This window comes from Vitis riparia, chromosome 16 (assembly GCF_004353265.1).
Source record: "Vitis riparia cultivar Riparia Gloire de Montpellier isolate 1030 chromosome 16, EGFV_Vit.rip_1.0, whole genome shotgun sequence".
Classification (NCBI taxonomy): Eukaryota; Viridiplantae; Streptophyta; class Magnoliopsida; order Vitales; family Vitaceae; genus Vitis; species Vitis riparia.
In genome coordinates this window covers 4,993,158-5,005,012 of record NC_048446.1, presented here as the reverse complement: position 1 = coordinate 5,005,012, position 11,855 = coordinate 4,993,158, and the positions used below count along the sequence as shown (strand labels likewise).

General features: G+C 36.1%; 1 pseudogene; it reads left to right on the top strand.

Annotated features, from left to right (window-relative positions):
- Positions 1 to 6,825: 6,825 nt before the first annotated feature.
- Positions 6,826 to 11,604, top strand: LOC117933172 (annotated as a pseudogene).
- The last annotated feature ends 251 nt before the right edge of the window (positions 11,605 to 11,855 follow it).

Here is an 11,855-nt window from a genome sequence, read left to right as displayed (position 1 = left end):
AAAATTATGAGGTAGGTTGTAGAGAAGGCCATTTAAATGTTGAAACTCTAGTATGGCCTGTTATGTAGGCTAATTGTAAGACCCAATAAATGGTCTGGTAGGTTTTAGTTTTAAAGGATACTAAACTTCCAATTGTACTCAATAGGATTATCAACTTGGAATTAGAAATGACAATCTTTTTTAATAATACACTTGTTTCTTTTGACCTATACAAGTTTTTTTATCCAGTTACCTCAAAATGCACAAAGTATAATAATATGATATTCTTCTTTTCTGGAAGCTTTAATTTCCTTGACGTGCCTTTTTTCAGGTTTCAATATGGTAAAGTGGCAATAAGATTGAATTGGACTGTCCCATTTTCTAGAAGAGTTAAAAAAATTTTACTAATGGCAAAACTTGTGATTGAAGTGCTGAAAGTAGTTCTTTACTCCATTTTATTTATGCCTGCATATCCTGAAAACAAGCTTATTTTAAATAAAAAAATTTGGCCTACTGGTGACTATGGACTAAGGCTATGGCTTTCGTGTAATTTTCTTGCACAATAGAGAAGATTGTGTAAATGTGTTATATAAATGGTACATGAACTAAATATTGGTGGAAGTATAGTCACATCAGCAATGGATGATGCATGTAGGACAAGCAGGTCCAAAATAATGGCCATGTACAATAGCTTAGGTGATCTTGGTAGGAAGAGATGATTGTTGTCATAAGTTTTGAATTGTTATGCTAAACTGTTCTCTTTTGATAAGTTTTCATAAGGTATTTAACCTTCTATCCTGATGAAAGGTGATATTACTTAAGTATGCTGATAAACACAGTCATTTATTCCCCCTCCTTCACCGCTACTAATAAAGGATGGGTTTTCCATGCTCCGAAACATAAGGTATGAATTGTTAAACTTTAGGTTCTTTTCATGGCTTGACTGCTTTAGGAACCTTCTACTTTTACTCTATAATATTGGGTTCCACTATTCTATTCACTGCAAAGCTGGTACCAGAAACCAAGGGACGAATGCTTCAAGAAATACAAGCATCAATGACTCGTTTTCTCCACTAAAATAAACTCTTCATTTTCTATGGGTGTAAATATCATGTCCTGGAACTTTTTCCTGATTTGTGTCCCGCATTGAAGAAATAAAGTAAAATTTGACCTATGCAATTGAGTTACACGTTGTCATTAACATTTTTGTTACAAAACTACTAAGAAGAAAGGTAAATTGATAGTAGACAAAACTATGCCCAAACAACTCCCATTGATGAGAGCTCTTGGTCTAAGCATGTGAGCCACACTTACGACTAGCTACTCATGATGTTGCTGATGAGGAGGTCTAGATGTTGAGGATGGACCAGGGAAGGAGACACCATTGAAGTCCACAATCCAGAGGTCACAGCCATGGACAAGTTGGCAATTCCCAATCAGTTGCTACTGCATTTGCCAAACCTATTGGAGGATGCTCAATTCAGCCATTGGAGAGGTTTGTAGCCTTCATCGACCAACTACAAGTTCATGTGGATACCCTTGTAGACGATCTTCAAGCACACATTGACACTTGTGTCAATGAGTTTTACGAGTGATGTAAGCACATGGACGAATGCCTAACTGTTTTATGATTTCCATTAAGTTGAAATATAACCCATAAACATAAATGGTTTGGCATGTAACGTAGTTTATCAAGTTATGGTTTTTAGTATTTAATATTTATGCATAACTGTATGATCGCCAAATCACATACCTAAATGAAAACAAAAGGAAAGTCCAATTCCAGTCGACCATCAAATGAACCAGTTCCATTTTTTTTGCTACCAGTAGCCACTGCCCATTTGGGTGCTGCATCAACACTTTGGCAGTGTCTACCGGTAGAGATAATTAGTCAACCAATTGCATATAACCGGTCGACTGGTTAATCTTTACTTTTATAAGTTGTAATGTGATTGGCTTCCAACATAGATTGTTGTATTGATACTTAATTTGGTATTTTGCTACATCTAATTGCTCTTGCTTTAAAGAGACATCATTTTGCTAATCCAACATCCATATAAACCAACATTTAGTTGGGTGGTAGCAATTATATCTATTATGAGTAGGTGCATAGATAATAAAGTTGGAATTGAAGGCCTTAAGGTTGAATTTCTGTCCTCCAAACATGGAAGTTCAAATACAGTAGTACACAAGGTAGGGATAATCCTCTAGCAAAAAGGTCAAAGATGATGGTGAATGCAATGACACTAGACTGACCTGGTGGTGAACTCTATCAGGTTATATATGCACAGGGAATAATTTTTTTTTTGGGTAAATGATATGAATCTTATAATTGAAAATGTCTATTATTTGATTCAGCAATCCCTATTTTGACATCATGGTTTGATTAGAGGTTTTACTCTTTTGTTAGAGCTTTGAAGTAGGCCATTGCTTATATACTGAACCCCATTTGTAGATGGGGAAATTTGTCTTCTGCATTGAATTGGACCATGGCATTTTATCGAAGAGTTATTTTTTTCCTAATGGCCAAACTTGTGATTGAGATGCTGAAAGTAGTTGTTTGCGCCATTTTTTTAACCTGCATAATCGTACTGTTGACTGCAATATGAAAACAATTTTATTTCATTTAAAATTTTCTACCATGATGGTGAGTATGGACTAAGGTTGTGGTTTTCGTGTACTTTATGTATGTATATATAAAATCATGTATAAGCGATGTGTTTGAAATTATTAACAAATTCGATGACAAAGACTTGATTTATAAGTAAATTATTTCCATTTATTCTTTACAATAACATGACAAATTAACTAAAAATAGCTTAAATAATTTACTTTGTTCATATAGATGGTCGAAATTGAATATATTACTTGAATGTGCAAGTGTCCACCATAATCATGCAACAATGACACAATACATGAATGTGCAGAGAAGCTATGACAACAAATTAGTACTTGAAGATGCTAATGTTAATGCATAGAGAGGTTGTGACAACACATTAAGTACAGGTTGCGAGCATTCTCCAATCGGTACAATAACAAAGAATATTGATGATAATGTTGTTGATGCCCATGATGAGGAAGACGACTATATGGGCAAGTGGTTGGAGCTTCTTTGCAAATTTTTCCATTGGATATGTTGTAGAAGATTTTAAACATTCATTTCAAGCTTTTTGTAAGTCGTCTTTCTTATCAATGGGCCCAAATTCTTTCTAATGATTTTAATTGTTTTATTTTTCTTTTATTTTTTTCCTAGCTACCCTATTTTGAAAATCCAATTAGACACTACGAGAAACATAAAATTCCTCAAGTAAAGATTATATGTAGGATCCACAACATTCCACCCGCATTTAAATGTATCGGTCGACCACTATATCAAGTGGTTGATATTTTTTTTGCAACCGGTTGACACTGGCCATTTTGGTGCTTCAGCATAAGAGATGGCAGTGTGTTCCGACTAAGAATATGGGTAAATCGGTAACATTTATGCGGTCGACCTCTAAATAGATACTGAAGTAAGATGTTAAAGTGATGCATTCATGCATAGATTGTTCTCGACTTATTAAAAAGTAATTTTTTGGGCATGTGATTAGGTAACACAACATATGCATTGGATGTTATTTATATGAGTCCATTACACTTAAAGGGTCTTCAAATGGTTGCTGAAAAAAGCATACTTCTAAAATACTAAAAAATTAGACAAGGTACGAAAAATGTGAGGAATCCTCACATTCTTTGTACTCCCTCCCATTCTCCACTTCTTTGAAATTTTTAAAAATTATCGGGACTTCATATGGCTTGGATAATATTTAAATAGGTTCATTACACTTAGGAAATGGTCAAATGATCTTCGCAAAATCCAAAAAAAAAAAAAATACTAAAAAATTAGGAAGGGTACGAAGAATGTGAGGAATCCTTACATTCTTCGTACCCTCCCATTTCTTCACTTCTTTGAACTTTTTAAAAATTTTGGGGACTTCATATGGATTGGATAATGTTTAAATAGGTTCATTACACTTAGGAAGTGGTCAAATGATCTTCGAAAAAATCCAAATCCAAAAATACTAAAAAATTAAGAAGGGTACGAAGAATGTGAGGAATCCTCACATTCTTCGTTCCCTTCCATTTCTTCACTTCTTTGAACTTTTTAAAAATTTTGGGGACTTCATATGGCTTGAATATTGTTTAAATAGGTTCATTACACTTAGGAGGTGGTTAAATGATCTCCAAAAAAAATCCAAATCCAAAAATACTAAAATTTTAGGAAGGGTACGAAGAATGTGATTGATTGGAGCCAAAATATGTGCTCTAATGGCACATATTCGATATGATTTGTGCACCAAAGGACATTCAAATCACCCAACTTGACCTAAATCAATGCTAAGGCCCTAGCCATGAGTTTAATCTATACTTTGGAGATTTATCTCAGGTTCAAGGGAAGAAAATTGTGCAAATTGAATGACTTTAGATTTTGAAAGATCAAGAAAGGGCTAAATGAGGAAATAAGTGAGTCAAGACTCATTGAATGTAAGGAAAGGCAGAACAAGGATATCATGAGGTTTTAGGATGATAAATGACCATTATGGAGTAAGAATGAAGGCAAGAAAGCATGGGAAATAAGGCATAAAGCAAGATTGAGTTGCATGGAAATTTAGAACTCAAAAATCTGATGACATTATATACTCTGACTTTGAGGACAAATTTGAAGCACTTTATGGAGTCCATTATATACATACTATATATCATTTTGAAGCTCAGGAAGTCAGGAGTCCAACGCTTCAAACGGTTTGAAAATCGGAGTTGAAATGAAGAAGTTATGGTCATTTGAAGACAACTGCACCAAGCTGGAGGGTCATTTCGAAATGATTTCGAAATTCAACTTATGGATTCGAAATCCACTTCGAAATGACACCAATTTTGAATTCACCCACTGCCACTTTGATGTTCCACCTCCTCTACCTCGGGAATTGCATCTAAAGCACTCCATCCGCCCTAGGTGGACCCCACACGACTAGAAATCACCATTTTATTATTTTTTAATCATTTTTAGGAAATTATTTTGTAATAAGTGGCCAATGAGAGTGTGCCACATGTTAGGTAATTGAGGATATTATATAAACTCTCTCAATTCTAAGTTTTAGGGATCTTGGATTTTTTCTAGAGAGTTTGACATTGAAGGTGGAAGAATACGAGAACTTTGGTTTGTTTTCTTTTTCTTCTTTATTGAATATATTGTTTTTAGTTTCTTTTGATTCAAATTATGGATTTTTACCCTATTATGGATTGTGAATGTGACATCACCCCCATGAGAGGCTAAGAGCCAACTTGGGGCTTGAAGCATGAAAACCTAAGGCTAGGAAACCTATAGGGACAATGGGTAAATTACTATAACAATGAGATTAATTATTGGTTGGGTGACAATTTATTATTATTTTTATCCTATCCTTGTGAGTTCGTTTAGGGAATGATACGGTAGGTTATTACTTGATACTAGTGATTCTTGGTAATTCTTGATCATTTGTTATCCTCGTCTTACCAACCGTTATTTGCCCCTAAACAAAGCTATAAGGAGTAGGAAGGGTTAAAAAGCCAAATCTTAAATTGATAATCAATCTCATTCATTTGATGGTTTTAGGAATCTATTTTAAAAAGGAAAAATTAGGTTTCGGATGCAATTTTGAGTTATAGAACTCAACTTGATCGCGAGTGGCCAAGGATCCCAAAAACCCTAAGATCATATTACTTAAAATACCCTTGTTTTCTCTAATTTCTATACCCTAGGTTGGATTGTGGAAAACCCCAAACTCGAATCAATTGAATTTAAAATCAATATTCATTTTCTCTTATTAATTTAATTTCTTTTACTTAGTTTCACATTATTCACATATTGTTTTTCACTTAAGGATTTAAACAAAAACAATTTATTTATTCTAGTATTGACAATTTTCATAAGCCAGTCCTTGAGAACGATACCGGAATACTACAAAAGCCGTAGTGACTCTTTCTCTAGTTTTTCTTGACCAGAGTTACTACGTAAAAAGGCTAAGTATTTTGGTACAATAGAGAATTTTCGGTCAAGAAATTGGCGCCGTTGCTGGGGATTGGCAATCGTCATAACTAGGATATAGTGAATTACTTTGTTTTAGTTCTTTTATTTTTTATCTTTATACATATTTTTCTTCTATTTTATGCTTGGTTGGGAAAGAGATATTTCAGGTAGACTTCAAAGAACAACTGAGGAATCTCAACCAAATATGGAGGACACTGAAGAATTCAACAGTAATAACAACAGGCCACGACCACCTGTGCAAGGCCAAAGAACTGTGAGAGAGCTTCTAAATCCTCCCAGGTTGAGCACACCATCGTGTTTTATGCTACCTCCAAATCACGATCATGTTACCATTCGGCCTCAAGTGGTGTCTCAACTACCCATTTTTAGGGGGACAGAAAATGAAAATGCATACTCTCACATCAAGGAATTTGAGGACATCGTTTCAATTTTTTGAGAAGCCAACACTCCTTTGGAGATCTTTCGCATGAACCTATTCCCCTTGTCATTGAAGGATAAAGCTAAGACTTGGTTAAATAGTCTTAGACCCTATAGTATCAGAAATTGGGGTGATCTACAATCAGTGTTTTTGCAGAAATTCTTTCCAACACATAGAACCAGTGCATTGAAAAAGGAGATCTCGAATTTCAAGACTATGGAGGATGAGAAATTTTTTGCATGTTGGGAAAGATTCAGGGAGATTAATTGCAGCTTGCCCCCATCATGGATTTGACAACTGGATGCTAGTTTCGTATTTCTATGAAGGCATGACACCACCAATGAAACAACTTTTCGAGACTATGTGTGGAGGAGATTTCATGAATAAAAACCCCGATGAAGCATTTCAATTCCTTGATTATGTTGTTGAGGTATCTAGAAGTTGGGATGAACCAATCGTCAAGGAACCATCTAGAGATAGAACAATGAATAGAGCAAGAGCTAGTGAAGTGTATACCTTACCAGAGGGTTTAGATGTCCAAGCAAAGTTAGCAACCGTTATGAGAAGGTTGGATGATTTGGAAGCCAAGGGAGTTTAAGAGGTACAAATAGTCAATGATGGGGTAACTCAACTGTGCTTGATATGTAAGTCTACGGAACATGGTGTGCAATCTTGTCCCACTCTACCTGCAGTACAAGATATGTTTACGGAGCAAGCCAATGCCTTAGGGACATACAAGCAATATTCTAGCAACTCTCCATATTCCAACACTTATAATCCGGGTTGGAGGAATCATCCAAATCTATCATGGAGAGGAGGTAACAATGGCCAGTTACAACAGCAAGGAAATCGATTTCAGGGTAATCAGACTAATGGGGGCAGCAAGGTTTTCAACCATAAGGTATGCCATCTTAGAATTTTCAACAGCAACATCAAACCTCATCATCTAACTCAAGCCTGGAAGACATGATGAGAGAGTTTATATAGAAGCAAGACAAGCGTAATGAAGATCAAAATAGGATAAATGCTCAAACATCTCAAGAACTAATAGATATTCGAACCACTTTGAGCCAACTTGCTGTAAGTTTATCTCAAGAGAAAGGAAAATTCCCAACTCAACCACAGAAAAATCCGAGATGAGTAAATGAAGTTTCTGAAGTGCAAAAGGAAGATTGCAATGCAGTTATCACACTCAGAAATGGGAAAGAATATGAAGGGCCCAAGTTCCCTGTAAGTGAAGATATTCCTGCTAGAGATGAACCAACTGTGGAGAAAAATGTTAGAAATGAGAAAGCGTTTGAAAAATATGAGGAAGTCATTGTGAGCAAAAATAAAATGAGTGTTTCCAATCATTTGCCTTTCCCTTCAGCTATGTAGAGACACAAAGTGGGGGATAAGACTTTAGAGATTTTGGAAGTTTTGAAGCAAGTGAAGATCAACATTCCACTCCTTGATATGATCAAGCAAGTTCCTGCTTATGCAAAGTTCCTCAAAGACTTATGCACTGTGAAGAGAATGATTAAATTAAGCAAGAAAGCATTCTTCACCGAGCAAGTCAGTGCCATCATTGAGAATAAGGCAATGGTGAAGTACAAAGATCTAGGTTGTCCTACCATCTCAGTCTAGATTGGAGATTCATTCGTGGAAAGGGCTTTGTTAGATTTGGGAGCTAGTGTGAATTTGCTTCCATATTCAATCTATAAGCAATTGGGATTGGGAGAGCTTAAGGCTACTACCATTACACTCTCTTTAGCAGACCGTTCGATTAAAGTACCCAGAGGAGTAGTCAAAGATGTTTTGGTGCAAGTTGAAAAGTTCTACTACCCAGTGGACTTTGTGGTGTTAGATACAGAACCATTGAAAAAGGGTATGAATTCTGTTCCAATTATTCTTGGGAGACCTTTCCTTGCTACAGCCAATGCTCTCATTAACTGTCGAAATGGATTGATGCAATTATCTTTTGGGAACATGACAGTGGAAATGAATGTCTTCAATTTATGCAAGCAACTAATGGACCATGATGATGTGGAAAATGAGGAAGCATGCCTTATAGAGGCTTGGTGCAAGAACACACAGAAAATTTAATGGAAGAAAATATAGATGAATTTTTCTCTACAATCGTTAAGGAAGAATGTGTTCAAGTTGCTGCAGAATGGAAAGAAAGATATACGATTCAATCTTTGAACAGTGTTGAGAATGATGAAGAAAGCAAAAAGGAAGAGGTTGAGATCAGCAAACCAGAGTTAAAGCCCCTACCACATGGTTTAAAGTATGTTTATTTAGAGGCAAATGAAGAAAAACCTGTGGTAATTTCAGCTACATTAACTGAAGAGCAAGAAATTAAACTTTTGAAGGTGCTTAAAGAGAATAAAGGAGCAATTGGTTGGTCCATTTCAGATTTGAAAGGGATAAATCCCTTGATTTGCACGCATCATATTTATTTGGAAGAGAATGCAAAACCAGTAAGGTAGCCACAAAGAAGGCTAAATCCCCTTATGCAAGATGTAGTCAGAAATGAGGTATTGAAGCTTTTAGATGCAGGTATTATTTATCCTATCTCTGACAGTAGTTGGGTGAGCCCCACTCAAGTAGTACCTAAGAAAAACGGGATAACTTTGATGAAGAATGATGAAGGAGAGCTCATTCCTACAAGGTTGACTACAAGTTGGCAAGTATGCATTGATTTTGGGAAATTGAATGCAGTCACCAAGAAAGATCATTTTCCATTACCTTTCTTAGATCAGGTTTTGGAGAGGGTAGCTGGTCATGACTATTATTGTTCTTGGATGGCTATTCAGGCTATTTTCAAATTGCCATTGCATTGGAGGATCAGGAGAAAACCACATTCACGTGCCTATTTGGCACCTATGCTTATAGGCGCATGCCTTTTGGTCTTTGTAATGCCTCAACCACATTTCAAAGGTGTATGCTTAGTATTTTCAGTGACATGGTAGAGAGAATCATGGAAGTTTTCATGGATGATCTGACTATTTATGGGAAGACCTTTGATGATTGTCTCTTAAATTTGAAAAAAGTTTTGAAAAGGTGCATTGAGAAGGATTTGGTCCTAAATTGGGAGAAGTGTCACTTCATGGCAACCTCAGGGGTAGTACTTGGTCATATCATCTCTAAAGAGGGCATTCAGGTAGATCCAGCAAAAATTGAGCTCATCTCAAAGCTACCTTCGCCTACCACTGTTAAAGAGGTGAGACAATTTTTGGGACATGCAGGGTTTTATAGAAGGTTCATATAAGACTTCTCAAAAATTGCTCAACCTCTTTGTGCTTTACTACTTAAGGATGCAAAATTCATATGGACTAAAGCATGCTAAGAAGCTTTTAAGAGGCTAAAGTCACTCATCACTACTGCACCAATTGTGAGATCTCCAAATTGGTCTCTCCCATTTGAGTTGATGTGTGATGCTAGTGACTATGTAGTGGGAGCCGTACTAGGTCAAAGGGAGGATGGAAAACCATATGTGGTGTACTATGCTAGTAAAACCCTCAATGATGCTCAGAAGAACTACACAACTACTGAAAAGGAGCTCCTTGCAGTGGTGTTCGCACTTGATAAATTCAGGAACTACCTTTTGGGAACTTCAATAGTAATTTTTATTGATCATTCAGCCTTGAAATATCTACTCAACAAAAAGGATGCCAAAGCAAGACTTATCAGATGGATCCTTCTCCTTCAAGAATTTAACATTTAAATCAAGGATAAGCAAGGGGTAGAGAATGTGGTTGCTGATCATCTTTCCCGAGTTAAAGCAGAGTCACATTTCGAGGAAGCACAAATTAATGATGAGTTTCCTGATGATGCACTTTGTGCAGTGGAGAAGTTGCCTTGGTTCGCAAATATAGTCAATTACTTGGCAATCGGAGAGCTTCCATCAGAATGGAACATGGAAACAAAGAAGTATTTTCTTTCACGGGCAAAACACTATGCTTGGGATGATCCATATTTGTATAAGTTTTGCCCGGATCAAATTATGCGGAGATGTGTTCCAGAGGATGAACAACAAGACATATTGTGAATGTGCCATGAAGGAGCTTGTGGAGGTCATTTTGCTTCAAGGAAGACTTCAGCAAAAATTCTACAAAGTGGATTCTATTGCCTAACTATGTTCAAGGATTGTAACACTCACTGCAAAAGTTGTCCACAATGTCAACAATTGAGGAAAATCAACACAAGGTATCAAATGCCTCAAAATCATATTTGTGTTGTTGAGGTCTTTGATTGTTGGGGTCTGGACTTTATGGGACCATTCCCTCCTTCTTTTGGTAATCTCTATATTTTGGTAGGAGTGGATTATGTCTCTAAATGGGTAGAAGCAGTGGCATGCAAGAGCAATGATCACAAAGTGGTGCTCAAATTTTTAAAGGAGAATATTTTCTCTAGGTTTGGCATTCCGAGAGCAATCATTAGTGATGGAGGTTCACACTTTTGTAATAAGCCTTTTTCCACTCTTTTGCAGAAGTATGGAGTGAGGCATAAAGTGTCCACCCCATATCACTCTCAAACGAATGGGCAAGCTGAGCTAGCAAATCGGGAAATTAAGAGAACCCTCACCAAAGTAGTCAATACTATAAGAAAAGATTGGTTTACCAAGTTGAGTGATGCACTTTGGGCATATAGGACAGCCTATAAGGTTGTCCTTGGCATGTCACCGTACCGAATTGTTTATGGTAAAGCATGTCATTTGCCTATAGAACTCGAACATCGTGCATATTGGGCTATAAAGAAGATGAACTTTGATTCGGATCAAGCTGGAGCTAAAAGGAAATATGATTTGAATGAACTTGAGGCATATCGAAATGAGAGTTATGAATGCTTACGTAATGCAAGGGAAAAACACAAATTCTACCATGACAAGCTTATTTTACGAAGGGAGTTCAAGCAAGGTGAAAATGTGTTGTTGTACGACTCCAAGCTTCACATTTTTCCAAGAAAGCTTAGGTCAAGGTGGAATGGCCCTTATGTGGTAAAGGAAGTCTTCCCTTATGGCACCGTGACCATTCAAAATCCGAGGACAGGTAATGAATTCAAAGTTAATGGTCAGCGCCTAAAACATTTCATTGAAAGATTTGAGACACAAGAGGAGAATCTCCATTTTCTTGATGGGGATGTTCAAAAGGGTTGAAGCATTTTCTGAAAATCTAGTAGGTAAAAATTAGATTTAGGTAAAACTTTTATTTTGTTTTATTTTATTTATTTATTTTCCTTTATTTAGTTTTTCATTTTCAATTAGTCATTAGCCATATAGTTAACATTTTATTATTATTATTATTATTTATTTTTATTTTTAATTTTTTAGTTGTTTTTAACTTACTAATGAGTTTATGAGTTGTAGCAACTTAGCTTGCAACATTCGAGTGATATAGGTAAATGCAA